A 27,738-nucleotide genomic window follows, 5' to 3' on the forward strand; every position below is an offset into this window, starting at 1 on the left:
TTTTGCCATACCCGCCCCCCTACACACATCAGGTGGGAGGACACACACAAACCCATAGTTTTTTTTAAAACCCAGAATGGAAAGTGACTTAAGATTTATAATAACAAAAGGCAGAATGTCTAGGGGTTAAGGGTTAGCATAGCTCATGGGTAGTTAAGCAGCAAAGAGCTGTGTGTAACACCAAGTACAAACAAACAAATGTGTGACTTGTGTAGTTAGCTTTTAGACTCTCCCCAATCCTCACCCACACCACAGCCCGCTGCTAATTATTTTGTGATTTTGATTTGTTTTTTATAACAGGGTCTCACTCTGTAACTCTGGCTGGCCTGGAACTTTCAGTGTAGATCAGGCTTCAACCTCAAAACGGTCCTCTTGCTTACACTTCTCGAATGCTGCAATTGTGGGCATGCACCACTATAACCCACTTAGTTTCACTTTTCGAAGTAGGAAAAACAAATCAAAAACAAGATTCACAGGAAAGCTGAAAAGATGGGGAGATCATTGAAGAAACTAAGGATGGGGATGAACTGTGACGGTTATAAACTTTAATGAGCTAATAAGCTTTACAACAGGGAATAACTGTTCTCCATTCTAATAGAAGACAAAAGACAAAACCCAAGACCCGAATTTCTAACCTTTTAATAATTTATGAGGGACTCTGGTTGCATAACTCAGACTTTACCTTTGAGCTGTATGTTACCTCAATGGGTGCCTCACTGTAAGTACTTTCGAGTGTTTGCATAAGTTGTGGGTAGGAATGGTATTTTATGTCCTTGTTATGAGAGCGAGTTAAGATCCATGATTTGGGTGACAGAACACCCATGGGAGCAGGCCCCCAGCTGCAGGTTTTCACCAGTTTCTCTGGTGGATAATGGCATCTGGCGCCTAGTAGGTACAGCCGGTGTCTGGATTGGATGGTTTTCAGTAACTCTTGAGCACTCAGAAACTCAAAGAGCATAGCATTTGCCTTAGGTATGAAGGTGACATAAGCTTTCACAGATGAAATTGACAAAGAATCCTCAGAGAGCTCATGGAACATGGAATGCCTTCTCAGAAGACTTGGGCCTGAGGCTTTGTATTCAAGGGTGTCTGGGATATTCAGTTTTGGCTCGGCCCTGAGGACTTCGTATTCAGGGATATCTGGAGTATTCAGTTTGCCTCTAGAAAAACTTATGAATCCAAGAAAAATAAAACCTGTTCTCTTGTCTTTTGGTCAGAAAGATGAAAACAAACTAGTAATTCTGAGTTCTTTTCTCCCACATCCATCTCTCTCACCTCAAGGACAGACTTTTCTAGAACACAATCACAAAATTATCCCTTCAGAGGAAGGCTGTTATTGTAGCTCTTGCTATAATCATAAGAAATAAAAATGGTCATCTTTAGACAAAGACTGGAATACAGACTTACCTCGCTGGGATAATTAGATTTGATGCCAATTGGTCAGGGTTTTTGTTTTATTTTTTATTAAACATTACTCATTCGTAGACACTGAAAAATTGCTATGCTTGCTGGCATTTAAATAATCCAATTATTTTTGTATGTGAATGTAAGTCCCAGACTTAGTTTTATCTGAACAGTAGGTACTTATGAAATCCTAGGTAAAAATAGAGCCAATGCTTTAATTTCCAGTTCAAAATAAATGCTTCAAAAGTCAGTGTAAGCCAGACCATACTTATTATTCAAAGCTCTGGATGCTGAGTCAAAGATGTAAGCTTGAGCCAGTCTGGGCTACACTTTGAAAGTCAATCGAAACAATAACTCAGTTCAAACAACAACAGTGAGATCATATTTGGTTTCTGTATTTTCTTTTGTTTTCTCCCTTTCTCTTTCTCTTCCTCTTTCTTTTTATTGCTTCCAGCAGATATTAATTAATATTCTGTACACGTCCCTGTGGAAAACATGAGAGCATTTTAAGTATACTGATAGTTACATCAACAAATAAGTTATTATAAACAAGTGTTTCCCCTCCAATAGTTCTGCAGCATGCTAGTTTTTCACTAAGTGATTTCAAATTCTCCTAAATAGTATACAAATCTGTTAGAGTCACTGAGGATAATTTTAACAGGTTGCAACTCCCAACAGTACATACTTTGTCTTTGCTTCCCAATGGTAACATGTCTCTGGGGTTGGGGGTTCCGTGCAGAAAGGAAACACAGCTCAGGGTAGTATTGCAGGATACTGTTCACAAAACTGCAGGCTCGTCAGTTAGATTAGAATTCCAGGTTGGAAAATAGCTGTCAGGGGATATGTACATTATATCATATGTAGGATACGATCATACTAGAATTTGTGCTTAGTGAAACTAGACTGTAAATGATCACACAGTTCACAGCCATATGCAGGAGGAAGTATACCATCTCTTAGGAGTCAACTTAGTGTAGACCCAGAGGCTTAGAGTTTTCAAACTAAGGACAGACTCCCTACCCATAGTTATAGGGTTTTCACATTCCTTATGTGTCATTTGGGGCCCAAACTGTGTTCATATTCAGGAACAAGCAGAGATTTCAGAGCCATAGAAAGACTTGTTTATAGGATATACAATTACTGAGGGAGTTGGATATGTCTCTGTGAGAGAGGATTAGGAAAGGGATTTCAAGCATCTCCATCTCCCCTTCCATGTGATTGTGTTTTATGGGCTACACCATTGATTTTTCTGGCTCTGGTGAACATTTTCTGGATACAAGGAGAAATACTCTATGCCAGTTGCTTTAATTACATTGGTTGTTTACTCAAGTTGGGTCCCCACCTGCTACCTTGTTGTTCCTATGGCTTCCTTGCTTGTCTCTACTCCATAATTCCTCTGTATGAACACCCATGGCCATGGTGATCTCTCCACACACAGTTTCACTGCTCACAAGATTCATCACCACATATGTTAGTAGGACAATCACAATCTGACACAGTGTGAACCTGTCCCTTCCCAGATGCATGTCCTACAACTGTAAGATCCAAGCCACATATGTTTTGTAGAACATGTATGTAGTTTTAATCCAGGCTTCCATGAGTCCATTTTACCAGTTTTCCTGTCTCAGTTCTAGAACAACAAACCCATATTTACCCACTTCTCATGACCAAGATCCACCCAAACCCATTGAGTGATTTTGGTCATTTTCTTCTGAAAATTTCCATTGTACTTTGCTTAAAACACCCCCACACACTCTTTTCTCTGTGATAAATGTCAGTAGAGTCTTTCCTCTCACATCTGTTTGGTCTGTGGGGGACAAGGAGATTGTATAACTTGCTCATTTTGTGTAGTTGGAAAGCCAGGCACTATCTAGTCTAATTGAATGGATGTGAAAACCTGAGAAGGGCAGAGATGGCTTTCCAGAGTAAAAACAGCTAAAAACTGAACATGAACTTATATATGACTCTCTCTACGCATCACTCAGCAAGAAACCAGCTTCTATTTAGGAAACTAGCTCAAATGATAAAAGCTTTTTCATATTGCACTATATTACAAATTTAGTTATATATAGTAATAAAAGTTTTCTCTGTCTTTAGCACAATGGTATATATATTTCTTCAGGAATGACCTTTATGATTTTCATGACTATGGAAATACAGATTCTTCCCCTCTTGGTAATTTAACATCTGCCTAGGCGACACAACTTAGCTGCAAAATTTATAGGTGACAAAGGATTGGATTTCAAGACATAGACATGAGACAAGGAGTTTTAAATGTGATTTACTGGGTCCAAGACTTCCCCAAGATGTTCAGTCAGTATAGAAAAGCCTACCGAAAAATCAAGTCCTCTTTGCTTCTTGCAAAGGTAAATCTCTCCCAATCTTACCCCTAAGCAACTATACTTACATCATGCATGAAAAAGGCAAAGTCTGCTTGCTTGACATTCCCATGATGATGGAAGAGTGTGAAGAAAATCAACCTCCTTTGATTGATGTCATTTGGACCTCCAGGCTGGTTGAGCAGCTAGAATAATTTGAAATGAAGTTGAGCACTAAAAATGTAGCTAAATTAATGTCTTATGAAATATATATGCTTCTATATTTAATATTTTCCCCCAGAATTCTTAGGAAGAGTGCCCTGGAGTTTTCCAGGAAGTTATTATTCTCTTAGAACCTCTAGGCATTTAATAGAATTTAATATGGTTTGGGTCAGGTTATGGTAGTCAGTACCTAAGGAAAGCCATTTCACCTTGGTCCTTGGTATTTTAAGTTATATATCCTGTTGTGTGCAAGGTGGGGGAGGGAATGTCAAAACTCAAGAATGGCGTATTTTGGAATGAATACAAGTACTAACTTGAATTTTGAAATCTAAAGAATTAGGGATACTGGTGAAACATAGTGTTTGCCCAAAGATCAATTTCCAAAGCAGACAGAGAAGATTTTTCATTAAGCATCTTCCACCATTCTCATCTCAGAGCTCTGCATTCATGTATGCCTCTGCTTCATCTGGGCATGATCTTATGAGACAGGATTGACAAAGAGAACATTCTCTATAGACCAAAAAAAAAGTCATCAAAACCAAAGCTCTTCTGCCCCTGTTACTCCATAGACTCTTTAAGGACTTTCCATAACTTAATGGGGGAAAAATGGCTCCTAGGTAGCATGAAAATTACATTCTAGATGGTCCCATTTAGTCTCACTACAGCCCTTTTAATACCAATGACCTCTGAAGTGTCACCCCTGACCTATAACTGCTGGGAGCTGTAGATTGTACCTGACTCTAAAAGTTTGTTCTATGATCTGGTTCATTTCCGGAGAAAATCCTTTTCCCCTTCCTGGCCCTATTTCAAAGTCACCTCTGCCTAGAGTCTTGGTAAGAGCCTGGTTCCCCATGAAATTGTACTGTGAATCTCTTCTTCCCATCATTCCATCGCAATGGCAACATGGAATCCTCCCATGTGTCCAAAACAGTTTATCCAAACCTTGAACATGTATTTCAGACATATACTATTCCACTTTTCAGGCCCCAAGTTCCATCAAAGACAGTTTAAGTTAATAGTAACACACTTTGCCCTTTGAAATAGCTTTGATCTGGAACCAGGGACCTTTGGTTTAGTAGTAGCTATTATCTTGTCCACACTTGATGCTCAACCAGTGCTGCTAAGACACAGCTCCATGAAGTCTATGCCAAAGTAACAAGCCTATTGTAACAACAGTAAATGCCATATTTATGCATCAAGTTCTTCATTTAGCTATTGATTTTGAGATGGGGTCTCATGCAGCCCAGGCTTACCATGTAAGCAAAGATGACCTTGAACTTCTGATCCTCTTTCTTCCTTCCAGGTTATATGATCCCAAACCCTTGTTTTCAGCCATATTATTACAAAGTATAGCCAAATTTCAACAGCCAAAACTGTAAAGCAGGCCTCAAATCCAACCAAGAGAGCAACTAGTTATCCCATAAACAGTCCTGCCATTATTATACCAGTAGGCACAACTTAACCTGGCAGGTCATCAGTGTAGGGCGCAGAGTCCAGCAATGGATAAGGCCAGTAATGTCATTTCTTCCCTTATGATCCAGAAGAGTACCTTCTAGCACCAATAAAGCTAGCCAGTAGGGGAAGTTTCTTGGTCAGTTTAAGACTGACTTCTCTGTATCCTGAAACCAAAGTGTGTGCTGTCTTTAACAGTAGGATCTTACCATCTAGTTATTGTGGGCAACCAAAAGCAATGGCAATGGCCTGGCCCGATCCACAGGAGGGAATTCATTCCTGGTACTGTAAACATAGTTAAAAGTCATAGCTAGGAAAATCATAGACCCTAGGGGAGAAGCTATTATTATTATTTAATACAAATAACAGCAAGACATTGTCAAAGTTCCTTCTAAATATTTGTTTCTCTTCGTAGTCATTTTGGCTGCTCCCAAGCAATAGGCAGTGGTTACTATTCAAAGTGATAAAAATAAGCAACATGTTTGTGCTCAACCATCAATGAGACAGTTCTATAAATCCTTCTCTCCTCAAGGCTTGAAAAACATCATGGAAAGCCAGAAAATGAAAGCTAGAATACAGGGAGGGGTGCTGAGAAAGGCTGTGCGTTAGATATGGCACATCTGTCACACACATGAACTCACAGCAACGGTAGTTACCTACCCAGGATCTGTGCAAGGTCAAGTGGGTTAAGCATTCCAGCTTAGATGTGGTGAGGATTATAAATGAGGCTGCTGTTGGCAGTGGTTGATGACTGCTAGTGGCCACTTTTCTTTAAGAGTGTGGGCTTCGGTAGATTCCTCATGGCCCATTAGATGATTCCATATCTATGTGCATATGGCTGGCACTAATTGGACTCTGATATTAATGGATTAATTGGAAGGAGATCTGGTTATGGGGGCAGGAGCATCATTAACCCTAATCCACTACAGCCTACAGCATAGATAATTCTCAAGGTACAGTTATTTTTAATTCTATAGCATCTAAGAAGAGGGCATAAGAATGTACACATTAAAGGCATGGAAGGGCATGGGAAAATTGAATGATGTTTTTGAAATAACTATACCTTTTTGATGGATTTTTAATGGTTTGGAGAATAGAAGTATTTTGTTCCTGTTAGTTAAATGTAATAGTCCATCATCTGCTATTACAAAGAGTCTATTTGTAAGTTAAGCTTGATCCTAAAATAGCTTAGAAGGAAGATTTGAACGTGCAGTAGCAAAGCTCTTTTGCTGTTGAACTATCACAATTAGCGTTGCTATTAAGCACATAATTTACCAATCAGTTTACCATGCACTGTAGACAGAATCTTTGATTGATAGGTAGATTGGCTTGTTTATTACAAATTAGTTCACAAGGTTGGGATGAATTCTGTAATGGAAAGATGTGCAAATATTGAGGCTTCCTGGTGTTGGCTGAGCCAAAAGCAGTTATGAACTGTGAAGGGATAATCTCATTTAAGGAGATGTGACAGGACAGCCACAGGATATGTCAGGCACTGTGAACTAGTCAGATGCATGACACAGTCTTCTAGGACCAAGATTCAAGAATCAAAACAAAATCACTGCTTAAGGAAGGACAGTTGATGAGCTAGAACTAGTCACTCTAAGAAGTTATAATTGTTAAGTCTATACAATCATTTGATTATGAAGAACATTATGATCAATTCAAAATGGTCTCTGCTTAAAGAAAAAAGAAATCTCTGAGTTGTGATTTTTTAAATTGTTACATAAAAAATAACTTGGAGATAAATCAAATATAAGTATATTGTCCAAAGAAGCTAAGCTGTCTCATATTTTTGAAAGTGGCCTTTGGCAGGAAGCCTTGGCTTCCTAAATGCCTCTACTAATTATAGCAAATGTCTCCATGAAATGCAGAACACTTTACAAGCAAAAATGTGCCTCTTATACGCAATTGCTATTTGTTTTTTTTTTTAAAGGAAAATTCCAAAATCTATGCAAAGGTGGAAAACTTCCCCACAAATTTCAGTTACAAGTGTGCCAAGGACTGGATTGTAGTTCCTTCTCTATTGAATCTTTTGTTAACGAATTCCAATGAAAAACAGCTGACTTTATGCATTTATTTTAATAAGCCTGTGAAAACAGTCCATTTGCGGTCTAGAAACCCCTTGTCTTTTAAAAATGCTAGACAGAATATTTTAATAAATTAAATTTGTCTGCCTATCAAATCTGTCAAGATGACAAGAGCCCCCAAGGAGGATGGCTGATGTTGGAGCCCTATTTTTACAGTAGGATTACATTTGGAATTTAATATGGACTACTTAGGGGAAGAATCTATCTATCAGAGTAACTTTAAGCAGAAAATTCTAACATAATATTTTAACTCTCCAAACTTATAGGGTAAGAATGATTTTACTTGCTTGGGAAACTCTAATATCTACAAAAGTATCTCAAATGTATTTATTTATAAAAATTCAGAAATTTAAGAAGACAAGTCCCCAAAATCAGGAAAGTAACTGTGGACATGGACTCAAAGACACAAAGCTGAGGTCATCAGTTGTCATCCTCCCAGGGAACCTTAGGTCAACCAGGGTCTTACTGTCACCAGTCAGCAAATGGGACCATTGAGGCTTAGTAGGGAGCCAACTACCATCTCAAAATCACATCATGGAACTAAACAGATGGCTCAGACTGTAAAATGCTTGTCTTTCAGGTATAAGGGGCTGAGTTTGACCCCAAGAACATAGAAAGACAGGTTCTATGTCACATCTATAGAAAAACACTGGAGGAAATGGTGACAAAAGTATCCCTGGAGCTCACTGGCCAGCCAACCAATCCAGGACTTGGTGGAAGATCTTATCTCAACAAACAAGCAGGGGGACTCCTGAAGAATAGCAAACAGGTCAGGCTCTGACTTCTACACACAGAGACATACATGAATGCATATCTGTATACACCCCACACAAATGATCACATCTTGCAGTTAGCCCACTGTCACTTTCAGTCAGGCATTCTAATCTGAAAACATTACCCTGTTTTATATGATTTCCTAGGATGACTCATGTCTCCTTTCTTCTTACAGAGCAAGACATAGTTAATATTTTCCCGCTAGCATATTAGAGTGTTTATACCAAACCTCTGGTAGACAGGTGGCTAACAGCAGTGAGTTCTTTTAATCTTAAACTAATGTGCATTCAAGAAGTGATGAGTATGTATATTGTACATCAAATAAATAGTAGGTAGGGTTTCTAAACCCAGGCAAACACTTTATGGGACATGTAATAGATATACAGATCACCGAGAGTGTGCTGTCAGTCTCCAAGAGTAAAAGCTCCAAGTACAAGTACATATCAGAGTTAAAATAGAATCTGGTTCCTATCTTGAGGTTATTTTAGTTTTCATCCTGTAGTTCAGAATAAGAGATGCAGCTATTGGATAATATTCAAGGTGCCTGTGTCTGTTACACTGGGACCAAGGTCTCAGTCAGCAGGTTTTCCCTGTATTTTAAAAATATTAAGTTGTTTATCATGTGTTAGCAAAAAAGTCCCTCAAAAATAAATGAAGCAGGGCCAATGAGATGGCTCAGTGGATGAAAGAGCTTGCAGTGTAACCTGACCACCTGAGGTCTAGCCTCAGAACCTTTGGTGGAAGGAGAAAAACTACCCTGAAACGTTGTCCACTGACCTCCTCAAGTATATGATGGCATGCATGCCCCCATCCATCCACAAACAGCTAATTTAATAAACTTCATAAAAACATAAAAAGAAAAAAGTAACTGAATGTTATGTTTCTAATTTCTTTTAAAAGTGTGTCTAAAGATTATTTAAAATATTATATGATCTCAATTAATGTTTTGGACATCCTGAAATAACTGTACCCAAAATGGTAAGAAAAAATTAGCACACAATAATCAGTAGCGCTCCCATATACCAATGAAAATGACACTGAAAGAGATATGAAGAAAATAAAACCTTTCAGTGGGGGGGTTGTTTTGGTTTTTGTGGGTTTTGCTTGTTTGTTTTTTTCTTTTTGACAGAGTTCTGTGTGTGATCCTGGAACTTACTCTGTACACCATTCTGGCCTCAAACTCAAAGATCCACCTATCTGTCTCCCATAAAATTGCTAAAGAAAAATGTGAAGAGGTACACTTCAACTAAAAGGAATAGGTAAGGACTTTTTGAATAAGATGTCAATGGCACAGGAAATAGCATCCATTGACTAATGAGGTCTAATGAAATGAAAAACTATATATACAACAAAGGAAACTGTCAATCATGTGAGCCAATGGAATGGGAGAAAGAATTTGCCAGTTAAAAAGTGTTTGAGGAGGCATGCTGGTGAATGCCTTTAAACCCAGCATATAAGATAGTGAGGCAGACAGATCCCTTTGAGGTCAAAGCCAGCCAGGGCTACTTAGTAAGGCATGGTAACAAAAACCAAGTATTCAACTTCCTTAGGTTTCAAGAAAATGCATCTTACACTATTTGAAGATTCCATCTCACCCTAGTCATAATGACCATCCTCAAGAATACAAATGACAACTTGCTGAGTAGTGGTGGTGCACGCCTTTAATCCCAGCACTGGGGAGGAAGAGGCAGTTGGATCTCTGTGAGTTCAAGACCAGCCTGGTCTACAAGAGCTAGTTCAGGACAGACTCCAAAGGTACACAGAGAAAACCTGTCTTAAGAAAAATACAGATGACAACTTATTTGGGATTTAGGGAAGCAGAGCTTTTCCACGCTGTTGCTAAGAATGTAAACTAGTTGGAAATAGGTCTTGAGGTTTTCAATGAAACTTGAAATAGAATCACCATAGAACCCTCCTATATCATTCTTAGGCACATTCCCAAAGACTTTATAGCCTACATCCATGCACATTCATGTTTTTTTTTTTTTGCTGCTCTACTCACATCAACCTGTGTCTATCAACTGATAGATAGACAAGGAAAATGTGATGAATATGCACAATGTGATATTCCTCAGATATAAATAAGTGAAATCATGATATTTTGAAGTTAATGGGTGGAAATGGGGAAAATATATTTAGGTCACCCAGGCTCAGAAAGACAAATGTTGTGCATTTTCTTGTATATGGATACTAACTTTAAATCATATGCTTTGTGTGCTTAGCCAGGAAATTGGTAATGGGCCAGTGGGTACAGAGATGCATTTAAGGAAGTGAGGTAGTAGATTAAAGGTGAGACGGACATAAAAGGAAGGGATGCTGGGAGCAGGCAGTGGAGGGATGAGGATGGGAAAATGAGGGATCAGAGAAAGAGGTAACCAAAATCAAGTTTGCATGAAAAATTAGCATGGGGACCTAAGCTATCCAAACCTATATGAAATTATAGTAAGATGGAATAGTAAAATACATGATAGACATAACAGGGTGAATAGTAGAAGCTAAGGGTTGAAGCAGGGATGAGGAGCAAAGGGTTGGGAAACCAGGGGTAGCAGTAAGTTCACTAAAAGTAAAGATATTTAAAGAAGTGGTATTCCACCAGTTTTTAAGCAACTGAGATATAATTCAAAAATTAAAAGGAATTTAAACATAGGAATACAACATGGGTGAACAGTGCTGCTCCCAGAAGACATGAGTTATTAAATGGAAATCTTAATGACAAGATTACCTCTCTATACGTCATTGATCAAGGAGGCATCAGAGGTATCCAGAACAATGTAGGTTATTGACATAAGTCCTGTTTGCCTGTGGGGAGCCAAGGAAGCCCTGAGTCAATATTTAAGGAGCAGACGATGTTGTTTGGTAAATAAATGGTCATGTTATCAACCTGATTTCAAATATTTATGTCTGCATCCTTTAATTTGTGATGCTCTCAGCATTGGTCAGAGAAGCAAGCGGTGTATAGTGGTTAAGAACTGTTCAAATGCTGAGAATAGGCAACTATGAAAGTTTGTCTGTATCAATGCCTCCTCCCAAGACCCAGGGAATGCAGAGAAAAAGAGGACAGAATGAATAGAAAAGCCAGAGAACGGGAACAAGTGCTGTGACATGTTGGGTGCCGTGTGACATGGATGTTATACACATGAATTCGCATCAGCTCTGGATACCCATGCAAGACGTCTATAAGCTAAGAGAGTTAAAAAATTGCAACATGGATGGGGGAAGGAGTCCTGATTCCCTACCCTACTCGAGGAGTTAATGGAAGTTGACAGATGCTAAGCTGGTTGGGTGTGGGGGTTGGGGAAACAGTCGATTTACTTTGTCAGTGTGGAGCAACAGCCAAGACATGGTAGGTTGCCCATGTCTTGGTGGATGGCCCCCCACATATGTGCATATACTTAGTACTAATTGAACATAGTGAGTTATCTTTACAAAGACAAGAAATTTGTAGGGAGATGGGGGAAACATTTGGTAGAGGTAGCTGTAAGAAGGTGGGTATGGATATGACCAAGAAACATTGCATATATTAATGAAATCTTCAAAATTAAAAATGTTCCTTCCCTGGCCCTAACAGCCATACCCGGGATGAAGCTGCCAGAAGGACCTCTAATATGCAGAGACCTGTTTAGCTTAGCCAAGAGAGCAGTCTTGTGAGAGGCTGCAGTGAATCAATGTTTGCCTATGACCAGTCTCTTGAAAGAACATCTGATGACTCAACATGTGGTATTTCCACTTCTGAATGAGATTAGTTATTGCTTATGAGCCATAGACTGACTACAGAACAAAACATATCCCAACAAATAAAACCAAGTCATCAAATCATTGGGGGAGGGAAGAGTGGTATAACAGAGCGAGCAAAGGATTTTGGAAGCCAGGGCTACAAATCTAACTCATTGCTTTAGGGGTATGGCATGAAATGATCCAGTGTCTTGAGTATTCCTCCCCTCACTTTTTAATGGGAGAGCATGAACCTGCATTGAATGTCTGTTAACAGTGGTTCTCATCCTGTGGGTCAGGATTCTTTGGGGGTTGAATGACTCTTTCACAGCTGTTGCCTAAGACCACTGGAAAACACAGATACTTACATTGTAATTCATAACAGTAGCAAAATTACAGTTATGAAGTATCAAGGAAAACAATTTTATGGTTGGGGTTAACCACACATGGGGAACTGTATTCAAATGTTGTAGTATTAGGAAGGTTGAGAATCAGTGGTCTGTAAAATAGTTTATCTATAGTATTTTGTATATAAAATGCCTTGCATGTGTTGTTCCATGTTAATAACAGTGATTCCCAAGTCATTCAAGGTGTTAGCACAAAAGAGGAGAGTTGAGGGGTTGTCATGCAGAGGGGATGCTGGGAGGAAGAGTAAAGCATTGAGAAATGGGTAACATGATTAGCACCTCAATACAGAAAAATACCAGTTTTTAGAGCAGACTCTTCCTCTCCTGGGTGCTCTTAAGACATACCTTTTCTACCATGAGATGACAGAGTAAGAAAGTTATTTATGAACCAAGAGACAGATATTTGCCACACGTGGTATCCTCTGGCACTTTGATTGTGACTTCACCAGCTTCCAGAAATGGGATACATAAATGTGTGTTGTTAATAAACCATCCAGTTTATGGTACTTTTTATAGCAGTCCAAACAAACTACAGCATTGACTTGAGGGTTGTCTAAACAACTCCTCCATCATGCCACAATGAATTCCCTACTTTGCACCATAGTGTTCCCTCTCTTTTCTGTCAAAGCATCCATCCAACATCCTGCTACTTAAAGAAACGAGCCCACACTTGGGGGTCCGCCAGCCCAGGAACTCAGTGGTTTTGTAACTTGTCCTGTTTCCTATTCTTAGGAAAACCATTGACAGCTCATAATTGTCCGTGTTTCTTAACATATTTGTATTCATACTGGAAACAATTCTTTCTTTTCTTGGTATAATCTGCCTTACATGTTTGAAGTAAGACTTATTCATTAAATTAAATTTGAAAGTTGAAGAGATAGAAAAAAATTGCATAGAGTCCTGCTTATTTAAAATCACTAATCATGTATATGGGTCATTCTTTAATAGTGTTTCAAAGCATGCCTTATTTTCCATTGTATTCATAAAAATAATTACATTTCATTTCTTAATATACTGCCCGTATCACTAATGTCAATGCAAACTCTATGTAAACATGATTTAGTAGTTCAAATGATTGTACTAATGGATATCCCATGGTTTATTTAATCATTGTATTCATTGTCAAATATTTGCATAGTTTATACAACTTAATATTGAAAATGTGCTGTGAATATCTGGGTAAATACTTTATTTTTAGTTACCCCAGCAGAATATTCTTCTGGATATGGATTTACTACATAAAGAGATATATAAGGACATAGATAGATAGACCTATAGATAGATATTTTCTCTGAAAATTTGAAGTTTCCTACACTCTCGTCTATGTATGTGGGTATATTTTTTTATTTCAATGTTTGGACCCCAACTCATGGACTGGTGCACATTTAGGGTGTATCTTCCCATCCCCTGTTAACCTAGATGACCCACATAGATATACTCAGAGGGTCTGTTGCCATGGTGATTTTAAATTCCACAAAGTTGATGATGAAAATTAAGTATCATACTTGCTCACTCATTTTGCTTTGCTATGCTGGCTAGAATATTAAGCCCGAGATTAAGAATCTCTGTATTGCTCGTGATAGCAAAGGAGTAACTTCTAAAAGTTGAACACAAGTGTGAGGTTCTTCATAGGTTTTTAGTAGAAACTCTTCATGAAGGGAGTTCTCTTGCTTTTTCCAATAAACATCAACCACAAGCTAAAATGTAAGGAATGCTGGGACTAAATACTGTATGACACAAAGCATCCAGAATTCTTGCATACCACTGATAGTCATTGACAATGTCCTCTGGACCATTTCTGTAAAGGTTAGAAATATTCAGCCACTGTGAATTCCAAGTTCTCAGGTATACATCCCAAGCATCTATACATTGGTACACCCAAAATATGTACAGGACTTGTAAAAGCAGTATTGTTGGACTTTCCAGGAAGCTGTGGACAATGATTTAAACAATGTAGAGCATAAATAATGCATCCTATGTTCAACAGAGACACACACTATTGCTATGAAATGAATAATTTTATCTTCAGTGACATAGATAAGTGTTATTAACATTATTTCAAAAATAGTACAAATATTACTGTTTACCTTAAGAAAATGACTAAATTAATCTAAGGTGTTACATGTATATAGATAATAGCTACCTTTGCATAGGTTCTTAAAAGATTCATTGAATGATTTTAAGCTAATTTAACTAATGAATATGAGGGATATTAGGAAGTCCTCGAGACCATTGATAACATTCTATTTATCGATCTGGGTGATTATTACAGAGTTGTGGTTTCCTCTGCTCAAATATATATTCGTATTTTAAAAAGTTTAAACCTACTGAATGAACAAATGTAGCAATGGCTGAAATGTGCTGTAAATTAAACTGAAAAAGGCTCATCCTACTATGAAATAAGGAGCTGTGTTTACTTTGTCATATTTTGTTTATTCCCTGTTCTACTGCTAATGGACTAAGAGATTTTTCTTTTCTTTTGTTTTAAAGATTTATTTATTTATTATATATACATCATTCTGTCTGCATGTATCCTTTGCAGGCCAGAAGAGGTTGGCTTCACAGATGGTTGTGAGCCATCATGTGGTTGCTGGCAATTGAACTCAGGACCTCTGTAAGAGCAGCCAGTGCTCTTAACCTCTTAGCCATCTCTCCAGCCCCCTTTCTTTTTACTTTTCTTTTTCCTTTTTTTTCAAGTCACTTCCTTACTTTGGATTTATGTTCCTCATTTCTCAAAAATGAAGGCTGAACTAAATAAACCTTAAGTATTCCAAGTACTACAATTGTGTATAAAAAGAATTCACCCTGAAGTTGCTTGCATTTCTTGTATTGATTATTAGGGAAATCTGGATTCTTTGTTCTTTATACTCAAGCACCACCTTCCTGGGTTTCTTTCATCTTTTTTTATTTTTTATTTTTTGTGGCTTCCTCTGTGATCCTTCAACAAAAACAGCCTGTAGAAAATCAATAGCCACTTTTCTCTTTCTCAATTAAGTTTTTTTCTGGGTTGTATATACTGGTCTTTTGAGAATATCATAGTCTGTCCACAGTGCTAAAACAAAAATACCATAAACTGGATACATTATGAAGAACAGAAATTATTTCTCATTGTTCAGAAGTTAGAAAATCCAAGATCAAGGTGCCAACAGCTGGATGCTTACTAAGAGTCTGTACTCCTCAAGGTAACTACCCACAAACTCTAATCCCTCATGACTGACAGGAAGGAGCTATCTTTGAGATCTCTTCTAGAACAAGTTCATGTCTCCAAATGGATAATTTCACCAAGGACCCCATTACTTAACACTATCATCTTGAAGTGAGGCTCTTATGAATGTATCAGGGAGGCAGGGCATAAATCTTTAGACTGTGTCCAAATGTTCCTTTAGCACAAACCTATGTCCATTTATTTTTGGGGGCTTGCAAAATTGAAAAGCAGGTCACAGAGGCTATTAAAACAAGCAATTAATTATGTTAGAATAAGCATGCCAGACCATGGGATTGCTCAGTGAGAACATCAAATCCTCTGTTGCTGGGTCTTGAGTTCAAGGATGACACTGAAGATTTGGGGAAAACAGATAAAACAAGTCTACCCCCTTTTACTTTCAGAACACTGCTCTGTGTTCCTCTCACAATTGACCCTTCCTACGATAAAGTCAGTTAGGAAGTTGAGCTGTCTGCATGTCTTCCCAGAAGCTGTGTCTAAGCCTTCCTTATAGCTGGGTTTGGTCATGTGACAAGGTTCTGACAGATAAAATGTGACCCAAAGTGTTGTTCAGCCCCCTGTGTTCCTGAGGAGATGGGATATGCCCTTCCCTTTTATTCAATTTTTCATACCTTCTGGAATGGGGATGAGAGAGTGTGCAGTTTAAGACCAAGTAAACAAAGATTAAAAAAAAAACACTAGGAATGTCTGAGTCAGACTTCAGAGCAAACTCCATGGCCAACAGTTAACAGAGACACTTACAACTGGAAGGCACAGTAAAGTAGCACCTATCACCTTATAGATCACTGCTGGTTAGATTTTGGACACAAGGCCCTGAAACCATACCCTACCTGAAATATTCCTTGATGTGTTTTTGAACCAAAACTCTTTGACTAGGAAGCATCTATGATGCACTGCTCTCTTAGGTAAGCCTTATAAATGTATGGCTAACATTCAAGGCTTGCCTTATCTTCTCAGCCCCAGTGTACACTGCACACTATGGCTTTCTGGAGACCCAACACTGTGAGACAGAGGCCACCGTGTTCGGAGAAGTCACGGGAAGTATTTGGGAAAGAGGTCAACTAAAAATGTCCAGGGTAGTCATCTGAACTCATTGAAGTCATTCACTAGTGAAACATATAGCAGGATTCTTTGACCTGGATAGTTTAAAAGTTTTGAATTCTCCCTTGGAGAAGCAGTAGATGAAGCAAATGGTAAGAGAAAGAGAAAGCAGAGAGAGTAATATCTGCAAAAGAACAAGAGGATTATAAACAGTTTAGCGATGCAGCATCAATTAGTCTTTGGTCTTGCAGAATTTACAAAATTGATCTGCAGTAAGTACAGTAAATTCTCGAAGGACATAAGTGTCTTTATCCACATTTACCCTCTGTTATTATGACCACAGAGAGAAAAGGACACAGAGGATGTTGTACTCATTAAATCTGTTATTGATTCACCATTTATTTTATGCTGCATATTCTTTGAATAGCTGGGTGAACAGAGAAAAGTTGGCCCTCATTATAATTCCATAAGAGAAACAAAGAGTAAATAAGCCAAATATATTGTGAAGAGTTGAGATGAGAGTGTCTGAAGTGCTGTGAAGTGCGGGAATTAATACTGGAGTACCAGAAAGGGAATGGGAACTATGGGTGAGAAGTGTGTTATTTTAGAATAGAACTTGGGCTCTGCCTTTATGATATTTAAACAGATTTGAACTAAGTGAGGGAGTGGCAGGTGGCCATAACACAGAGATGACCTCGCCAAACAGTAATTAGTAGCTGCAAAGACTACAGGGTTGAACTCTGTCAAGTACAGATGGCATCTATGCCAGGAATGCCACTGCCCTCCTGTCCTGTGCCAATAAAGACAGTGTAGCTATGAACCTACGTGCTATTCATAGATAAGTCATAGGAAGTTACTATAGCTGCACCAAAATCCTGCTAAACACCAAGAGTAAGTCCAGGAAGAAATGCAACTGCTGTGCTGTCCTGCAGTTCAGGCTTCTTACTTCTAGCCCATAGTCCATATCCTTGGAAACATGTCAAGGTGGACTAGAGACAAAATAGACCTGTGCTACTGATGGACACACAGCATCCTTTAGATGTAGAGAGTGGATCCCTGGGTGTATATCGAGATCACCTGTGAAGATGCTAGATGATTTTTCCATTTCAGCAGGCTGGTGAACTTAATACAAATCAATATTTCCTGTCAAAATGTGCTTGTAGAGTCTGCAGTAACCAGCTCTTTTCACTCATGATAAATTTTGTTTACTGTTATTTTTACTTGATGCTACTAGTTCATAATTCATTTGGCTTATTGATATTTTCTTATTGACCCAAGCAATGTTTTGAAAAATGCTTCAAATTTTCAGATACCCTATAGATAACTTCCTGAGTTCTTTCCATTTTTTTTGTTTCAGTTAAGTTTTAATGTAGAAGAATTAAGCAACAGTCTAGACTGATAGTATAGGCATTAGAACCACGGAACTACATGAATGGACTATCTGCATAACAATAAAATTTTATTACAGTGTAACTATGTTTGTATCTTTATTTGCAATTGGCTGTGATATAAGGGTATAACGAAAAAGCTACAAAGCATACCCACATTTAGGTTTAAAAGAATAGTTAGGCAATGGGAAAGTTACTTTGAATGGAAATCTCACATATAGATACCGACCTTTGCACTATGTGCAAATTTAAATCCTTAAGTATAGTTTCTTTTTTATAAACCTAGCTCATAGTTTTTACTTTACTTGGGGGATCTTAGAAACAGTTTTATTTTCCTTTTATTAAATACATATTCTTTGCTTTCTTGTGAATCTGTCATATCAACTTCAAAAGTGTTTGTTCTGCAGGTGTTTGACAGTGATCCTCTTAATGTCGATTAGTAGCAAGACGTTTAATGACGTTACTCAAAACTTTTGTGTCCTTACTGGTTATGTGTTCTATGATTGTGAAAGGCCTCTTATCGTGATGTCCTCTCTGACTCCTGCATCTCCTTCTCTAGCATTATTTTTTTTGTATGTCAGCAACACTCTTTCTCATGGGCATGTTTCCACACTGATACTTTCAATAAAACACTTCAGTCTAAAGTGTGTGTGTGCATAAACAAAAATTTTGTTTTATATTAATAAATATTTTATTATTTTAAATATTTTACCTTTTATACAATGTCTTTTGAGCAAACTTATCCCCCACTCCTGCCCTCAAATCTTTAAAAGTACACTCCCACTGCCATACTTTCCAATTTGCAATTTCTATTTAAATTTTAATAGCCTATTGAATCCATTTTGTGTCGTCCATACACTACTCAGTGCGAAGCCATCCACTGGAACATGGTGGATCTACCAGGGGCCACACCCTTGAAGAAAACTGACTCTGTTTCCTTCAGGAGCTGTCAAGGGCCCACATTACCTCAGTTACATAGCTGTCTTCTAAAACCCATTCTGAAAATGCTGCCTTTTAACTGAAGGTGTTTGTTCACTCATATTTGAGCATCATTATTGGTCTGGTAATCTTTTAAATTCACTTTCATAATTTAAAAAATGTATTCTGTTTTTCCTTGCTCCTATCCCCACTTCTTCTCTCCCTCTTGCTCTCTCTCCTTTCTGTGAAAGGATTTTTTTTACTGTATTTTCATTATTCTGTTGAATTTTTAATCTCTGCATTTTACATCATACCCACAGCTTGCTCCAGTGAATAATGTCTGGATTGCACATTCCTTCTTATAGAAAACTTGTTCCATCTGGTAGTAGGGCTTGGTATGCAGACCAAGCTCCTAGGGTGTGGGGATGCTAGTGACAGATTTTACCAAACCATTTCACCTTCACTTATGCTGGATAAAACTTTAAGTAAAACTTCATCAATTTGTTATGTGCTCCCCTTTCTTCATGCCACCACTGTTTCTAAGTTTACTGCCCAGTTGCCATTCTTATTCTAAACACAGTGCATCTTTTATTCTACCCCAAGTTGTTCTCAAGATTTTTTTAAATTAATGAGTTCCTGAAATTTGGTTAAGATATAGCTAGATATGGATATGACTTTCTTTATGTTCATCAGTCAACTTCACAGACATTTCTGCGGTTTACAATTTTTTATAATTGGAAAATTTTCATTCTTCAGATATTGTTAAACTTTCTATTTTCTTGTTCCTTCTACTTCTGCTAATTTTTTTTCAGGCCCTATAGTTCATTTCATATTTTCTCATTCTACTTACTGTCCTTTATCTGAGATTAATTTTAGTACAATATCATTTCTGTAGTTACAACTCTGGTATTGACCCTTCCATTTAATTTTGTTTGCCAAATGTTTATTAATTGGAGTTTAATTTAGAATTTTCAGTGTTTTCTATTTGTACCTTCCTTGCCTCTGTAAATTCTCCCACCCCCACCTACATCATAGATAGCTATCACAGATTTTGCTTCTCTAATATCTAATGTTAGGATCTATGATCAGCAGTAGATGCTCACACACTGTCCAGTTTCTCAGCTTTTCACTGGCCATTTCAACTTTGGAACTTTAGAATCATGCCTCTATCAGCCTTGGGTCCAGACAAGATCTCCAGGGAAATGTGCATCTGAGTTTTAGGGTTTCTCATGGTTCCCAATTTCTTTAACATTTTCCCCCAACTCTCAGAAATCATGATTGTTTCAGTCTGAAACTCTGACCCCTGGGATGCAGTTGCAATGTGTGTGAATTTCATACCCACATCTACAGAGCCTGAGTCTAACACCATGGAAAGTACAGAAGTACAGACTTTGTTCCGTGAGGTGTTCGTCTTTCATAGGCTGAATCCCCTCCTGGTACCAGCCTATTTGAGATCACTATCAGTACTGACTTGTAGCTGCCTCCTCTCTTCTCAATTTATAGTTGCATCACCCGCTGCATTGGTTCAGTCTAACAATTCTACCTTACAGGATTCAGGAAGTCAACTCTAATGGCCGTTCTTAGAAGTAAAGTCTCCAAGCTCTTCTCAAGGCTTCTTAGTATATGAGGATGAGCCTCCACTGGACATCCCATGTGATGTTAGTGCAGTCCATTGAGTGGTCCTAGATTTCCAGTTAAGATTGACAGCTCCATGATGGATGGGAGTTTCAGATAGCTTCTGAACTTATCCTATCAACCCAGAGTGGTAGAACAGGCAAGATGAAAATCATTCCCATCAGAGCTTCACAAAGAAACTGGTTAGCGTTGAGGCATTAGCTGTAACCAAATTACAGTTTGAATTTTGTCTTCTCAGACAGTAAGATGAAACACTGACTGGTGTCTTAGAGCAAACCAGCCGAGTCATCTTGATAAACCCTTATTCAAATTAGCAAGACACCAATCTCTGTGTCAGCAAAAAATCTATCCTGATTTTATACTGTGACTTAAGCTCACTTATTTTAAATTCTAATTTCTCTTATCTACCTTTTCTGCAAGGCCAGCTTGAGTTCCTAGACTTCATATCAAATGAGAGGTTTAAATCCAAATACAAGTTCAAGTTCAAGCAGAGATACTAGACCTGGGTTTCCTTTTGGGGGCAGGAAGGGGGTGCGTGGGAGGGTACAGTCTTTTAGAAAAAGGTATTATTGAATTTAAAACCTTATAAAAAGCTAAATAACTTGATCTTATTTCCTGCTGTGGCATTTTTATAATCATGTCTTATTTTAATCCTTTTTATTTTGTGCTTCACAAAACTGTAACTGTTAAGGCACATTGTTTTAAATTTATGTTGGGCAATTGTTTTTATAGCTAATGAAAATGCAATTTAAATGCTTTACAATAATTAAATCTGTTTACAGACTTCTAGTCAGACCTTGGCAGTGTTTCTCACATGTTAGTATTATACAGATCTGAAAAAAATAGTCCGCAACATTTTTCCTTACTTCTTCCCAGTGCTTTGAGAATATCAAAGCACTGGGAAGAATGATGCTAGAGGATAAAAAATTGTACATATTTTGACTGTCAATTTACTTAACTATTCAAGAGCTCCCAACTATTACTTTAAACACCCCAGAAATTTTTTTTGAATCAGGGTTTCTCTATATAGTTTTGTAGATCAGGCTAGCCTCAAATAGAGATCCACCTGCTACTGCTTCCCAAGTGCTATGATTATAGGCGCAGAAATTTTAATTCTTCCCCTGACCTTGCCATTTTCACCCTCAAGATTTCCATCTCCAGTAAATTTTTCCCTTTGGTTTTCTGGATTTTCTTGTCTATCTACATTCAAACTCAAATGTCCTATATAAAGCCCCCAATGAGTTCTCAGGGTGTTGGCAGCTGTCTACTCCATCCTACTCTTCCTAGCAACAATGACTATGAAACAGGTAGCACTAGTCTATCGTGAGTTTCGTCACATCTTTTTTATCCTAGTGCTCTGCCTGTCCATAGTTTTATTAAGCCTGTCAGTGAGTGACACATAGAGGACACTAAACAAATGTTTGTCAGTAAACTTAATATCCTTTTAACTATAATGATCAAACTGTCTGGTTCTGCATTATGCTTAACATTCTCTTTTCTTTGTCTTGCTTCATGGATTCAGGTTAAACTTAGTAGATATTAAGACGATCAGACATCTGGACTGATTTCTGTAATAAATAAGAACATCTAGTAACATAAAGAAACTTCAACCATGGGGAGGTGTAGGTGTGTGTGTGTGTGTGTGTGTGTGTGTGTGTGTGTGTGTGTAAGACAGACATTTAAGAAAGTAAAGCATGTCACCTCTGAGAGATTGTTATTCTATTTGAATTTCAGAAGTAGGCAATCTTCAGATAAATACCCAACTGCCACCTCTCCCCCAGGACAGTCAATACAATACTTCAGAAAGGCTATTACAGGTACTGAAATGAGAAAGTAAAGATCCTTGCCTGGCTGGCTATCCCTGCCATTTAATCTAACCCACTCTCTATCTCTTCAAAATTCATTCTGATTTCTACAGAGAATTAACTGTTACAAAATGGTCCACATTAAGTGAGGCCACCACAAAGAATAGGAAGGGTATAAGAAGCACCCTTTCCAAGTTTTCTTTAAAGGCAACTCATATCTTGCTCAAAATTCAAAGAGGGGAAAGATAGGAAGTTTTGAAATTGCTGAAGTCCAGATTCACAAAATTCACTGATTCTTAAATGCGAAGAAAAGGAAGGATCCAAAAACTGCTGAAAGAGAATAGTCATACAGCAAAAAGTTTGTATCAAAGCTCCAGAAGATGGAGTCAGAGAAATTACAGTTTTGAAAGTACTGAGCAGGAGACAGTACCTCACTCGCTCAGCCACAGCAATAGCATCAAGAAAAACACAATTTAACATTACATAACCTTTGATTGTGCTGATGGTAGAGCTTGTGTATTAGTTTCCTTGATGAATAAAACTGAATTAACTTTGTAGTTGAGGGATGTTCAACGTTCCTCTTTAGCACGGAAGAATGAGGAGAGAGATTCAAGGGGGCAGACAGCCTGGCTGGAGCCAGGCGGGCCTAAACAAGGCTGAAATGGACAAGCACAGGGTAGGGTGAGATGTCTGGTTCTACGTCCCAAAGTGACACAGGAAATTACAATGTTTGGAAAAAATGGCAGAAGCAATCTGACAAGCAAAGAACTTTGAATAGTTTGGCATTAGTGAGGTTCCAAACCACCTGAGATCCAAACTCTGGGCCTAGAGCTGGGCGGTGGTGGCTGGAGAGATTTGCAGGGAGCAGCAGTCAGGAATAGTCAGGGAGTGGCTGAGGGCAATTGCCTGAAATAGAATTTGTTTTCAAGCTGTTTTCCATGTTTCAGCCACAGCTTGAAGCACAGCTTTCAGAGCCAGGAATGGGATGCATAAAGCTTCAGTAAATATTACCAAATCTTCTGTCAGGCTGATTTCTCTAATCTATATTTCCACCAATGGAGAATGAGCACAGCTCACCACTACCTTTGCTCCTGGCTTGAAGATAAATCCTTTAATGTCTTTATTTTATTTTTGGCCAAGGCCTGGCAAAGCAAAGAAAATTGATGTTTGTTTTGAATTTGTTTGTTGTCTACTAAACATAAGCTTTGTATCCTTACTCCATAGGAAGTATATGTTAGCATCTTTCAGATTATGTTGCTGCCTTGATAATTATTTCCACAGTCTCATTTTTAAGAGTATAGCTATTACCTTGCTGAAATTCTCTTCTTGAACGGTGGTATGCATTTTGATTCCTGGGATGATACTTAGCATAGAAACAATGAAAACACAGCTTTTGAGGTTTTCTTTAACTGAATTGACAGTTCTGTTTCTTTTTCCCAAACTGAGATCCTATAAGAACTCATATGTGTCCATTAGTTGTATTTGTTTGTTTTTTTTTTTTGGTTGGGGTTGGTTTTTGTTTTAGTTTCCTTACTTTGTCTTTGATAATAGTGTACTGGATGTGCCTATTTTATTTTGGTAGGAGACAAGGGTCTTCACTTATCAAACAGCCATGTATTTTAACCGGTTAATCCAAAAACACCCTTTTTCAGAGTTTAAGCCAAGTTACTGACTCAGCAAAAGGACCAAGGAACCCATTTTGGATGCCACATAATTGCGAGCAAGATATCTCCAATCACACAGTGGATGTGTTATGAGAAGCCCTTCACTGCTCTAACCGGAGTATGTGGTATAGATCCCCAAAGCAGTAGCCTCTTCCCCAAGATCCAGCCTGTCTAGCATAGTCATCATTCCACTCTGATACATTATTGTATCTGCAAGACAAAAGTCAATTCTAAGGTTCTAATGATAGCTGAAACTATGTGATTCATTGCTTTAAGTGCATTTATAGACACAGCTAATTTGATTTTTATATCTTATGAGATATATAATAATATCATTCCCACTTTACATATAAGAAAACTGGGAAACAGAGAGGCTAAGTAATTCCCCTGTATTATAGGGCTGATGGATGACAGCTAGAAATGCTACCCAGACTGTCGGGCTCCAGAATGTGTGCTCTGGAGGTCTGTGCTGCACAGCTCCTGGGCTTAAGCTGCCTTCCTCTGTGACAAAAACCAGAAGCCAAGCTGGATGCTGAATGAGTCCATTCACACAGCCCCTGCAAGGCTCCAATCTAATTTTTCTAAAGTGCTACTCAATTTTCTAATGCCATTTATCCAATAATCTTGCCTTCCTCATTGATTTATACTATACTAATGCCCTTGTGCATCAATGAATATTGGGTGGATCAATAGCTTTGAGAGGAAAGTTGTAGACCACGTTCAGGTTCATTGTCAACTTGGGCATGTTGTGAGATAATGTCCGTTGTCATGCAAGAATTACTCTGAGAATCTAGATACTTTGTTCAATATGATCTATCTCCAGTAGGCATCTCCTAAGAACCTTGAAGGGGCTGTTTTGTTCCCTAGTTTCCAGTTAGATTTAGGGTACAGAAGAAAGGAGCATTGGTTAGCAGTGTTTATTGTCTGTGCTCCCTGACCACATGGCATTGGATTAATTTGAAAAACTTTGGCTGTTGTGGGCATTCCTTTTCTTCCGACTCCTCTTGCTCTCACCTATAGATGCTCGCTCACTTTCCTTCTTAGTGTAAGCACTCCCCACTGTCTAGGGCCTTTCCCCTGAACTTTCTATGTAATTCAGTGACAGTGTCTCCAAAATCAGTCTATACTTTTTTAAAAGACCCTTTACCAAACCCTCCTCAATTTAACCATCTTTTGTCTGTCAATGTGAGTCAATAATGGTGTATAGTTTTGGCTATTATGCCAAGAAATAATCAAGACGTCTTCAATCTTGAAACTTCCTTTGCTCTTAAGACTCCTGAGTTAGAACAATTAAACACAATGCCCTGACTTTTTAAAGTTGGAATACAATTAAGATGAAAACTAATTTCAATGTTTTATTTTCCCTACTGTACCAAGGGAATGAAATGAGAGTCTAGATATCCCTGTGCATTCTGCATCCTCAGACAGATATCTAGTCTTCTCATGTTTCTACATGTTTCTTATTATTTCTGGATATTTCAGTTTACTTAATATTAGTTTTGTTGTTTTTGATATATTACAGTTGTGATTTTTCTCCCCTGTAATTTTTTTTTGTTTTTCTCTCATGTAATACATCCTGATCTCAGTTTTCCCTTCTTTCACTCCTCCCAGTTCTTCCAACCGCCCCTTTCTCCTAGATCCACTCCTCCTCCATTTCCATTCAGAAAGGAGCAGACCTCCGAGGGATATCAACAGAACACAGCATAAGGAGATATAATAAGACTAGGTACAAATCGTCGTATCAGGGCTGGGCAAGGTAACCTGTAACTTTTACCTAGTAATATCTAATAGCTACATAATTAGTTCAATTTTTCAAAATCAAACCATATTACTAACATCATATATTTATTCTAAAATGTTGCTGAGTCCCTTGAATATTCGGACTCTTCTTGGGAACTAGATATCACATTTAATCACTGAAATGTTTATTTATCATATATGACTAAATTATATCAGATCTGTCAGACTAGGAGGCAAGTTGGAACATGTCAACCACAAGAACAAAGGGCTTTTACAGATAAAAAGATAACTGAAGTCACCAAGAATAAGAACACTCAGACTGGTGACCTATACTCTCATTTTACACAACCAAAAAAAAAATACATAAACAAAAAGCTTATAGCAAAATGCTTAAAAGTGTACTGGACAAAAAGAATAACACAGGATGGTGATCGGTCATTTGCTATTTGTGCCTTGTATCCTGGGTAGGAATAGCAATAAACTGGGACATGGCATTCTCAAGTTCTTTATTATTCTGATGGCATCAGGGTGTCTACAAAGAAATAAACTGAAGTAGTTAAAGGTTAAATTAACTAAATAATGAGACACTGGGACTCAGCATGACATTGGGGCAGTATGACCCCTGTCCCATTTACAGATCCTATAGACTTGACTGGACTTAGTGGAGCCTGATTGTTTCATTGTTGTTTGTGCGCAGCTTCTTGAAATACTAGGATAATGAGCTTCTGTAGCCTTGGCCTACTCACAATTTTAGTGGAAATGCCTCTAATGAATCAAGTGATATGCAATTGGCCTTTGATTTTTCATGTCTATTATAATACCAAAGAAACGCCCTTGTAGTCCCAGTTTGCTACACATTGTTGGGAGTGGTGTTACTTTAACTCACTATCTGAAGTGGGAGAATTTTTTTTAATTTTAATTTTTAACACATTTTATTTAAATTAGAAAGAATTTTATATTTTACATATTAATCCCAGCTCCCTCTCCCTCCCATCCTCCCATGCCCTCCACCAACACCCATCCCATCCTCCATACACTCCCCCAGGGAGGGTGAGGCCTTCCATGAGGGATCATCAAAATCTGTCAAGTCATTTGGGGCAGGGACTAGGCCCTCCCCTGTCTATCTAGGCTAAAGAAGTATCCCTCCATGGGAAATGGGCTCCTGAAGTCCATTCATACAATAGGGATATAGCCTGGTTCCACTGCCAGAGTCGCCCAGTGCTCCTAGATGCCACCTATATTTAAGGGGCCTGGTTTGGTCCTATGTTGGTTCCCCAGCTGTCAGACTGGGGTCCATGAGTTCCCACTTGCTCAAGTCAGGTGTTTCTGTGGGTTTTCCCAGCAAGGTCTTGACCCCTTTGTTCATCACTCCTCCCTCTCTGAAGCTGGATTCTGGGAGTTTGACTCAGTGCTTAGCTGTGGATCTCTGCTTCCATCAGCTACTGGATGAAGGCTCTAGGATGGCATTTATGGTCTTCATCAATCTCATTATCAGAGAAGGGCATTTAAGGTAGCCGCTCCACTATTGCTTAGATTCCTAGTTGGGGTCATCCTTGTGGATGTCTGTACAGTTCCTAGTGCCAGATTTCTCTTGAAATCTATAGTGGCTCCCTCTATTGATGTGTCTCTTTTCTTGCTCTCCTCTATTCATCTCCCCACTCAATCTTCCTCATCCCTCATGTTCTCCTCCCCCTTCCTTTTCTCCCCTCCTCTTTCTCCTACATCCTTGCCACCTCCCCCAATGCTCCCAATTTCTTCAGAGGCTCTTGTCCCTTTCCCTTTCACTGGGGGACAGTGTATGTCTCTCTTATGGTCTTTCTTGTTGCCTAGTTTCTCTGGAGGTGTGGGCGGTAAGCTGGTAATCCGTTTCTCTGTGTCTAACATCCATATATGAGTGAGTACATACCTTGTTTGTCTTTCTGTGACTGGGTCACCTCCCTTAGGAT

General features: G+C 38.4%; 1 long non-coding RNA gene across 1 annotated transcript; it reads right to left on the bottom strand.

The window, feature by feature from the left end:
• Positions 1–578: 578 nt before the first annotated feature.
• Positions 579–27,738, bottom strand: LOC121133816. The gene is made up of 4 exons (XR_005870812.1): positions 27,699–27,738; positions 3,812–3,928; positions 2,090–2,234; positions 579–1,888 (listed from the first exon to the last, which is right to left on the bottom strand). It is a non-coding gene; the product is annotated as an uncharacterized LOC121133816 (long non-coding RNA).

The sequence above is a fragment of the Mesocricetus auratus genome, unplaced genomic scaffold (assembly GCF_017639785.1).
Source record: "Mesocricetus auratus isolate SY011 unplaced genomic scaffold, BCM_Maur_2.0 Super-Scaffold_100024, whole genome shotgun sequence".
Classification (NCBI taxonomy): Eukaryota; Metazoa; Chordata; class Mammalia; order Rodentia; family Cricetidae; genus Mesocricetus; species Mesocricetus auratus.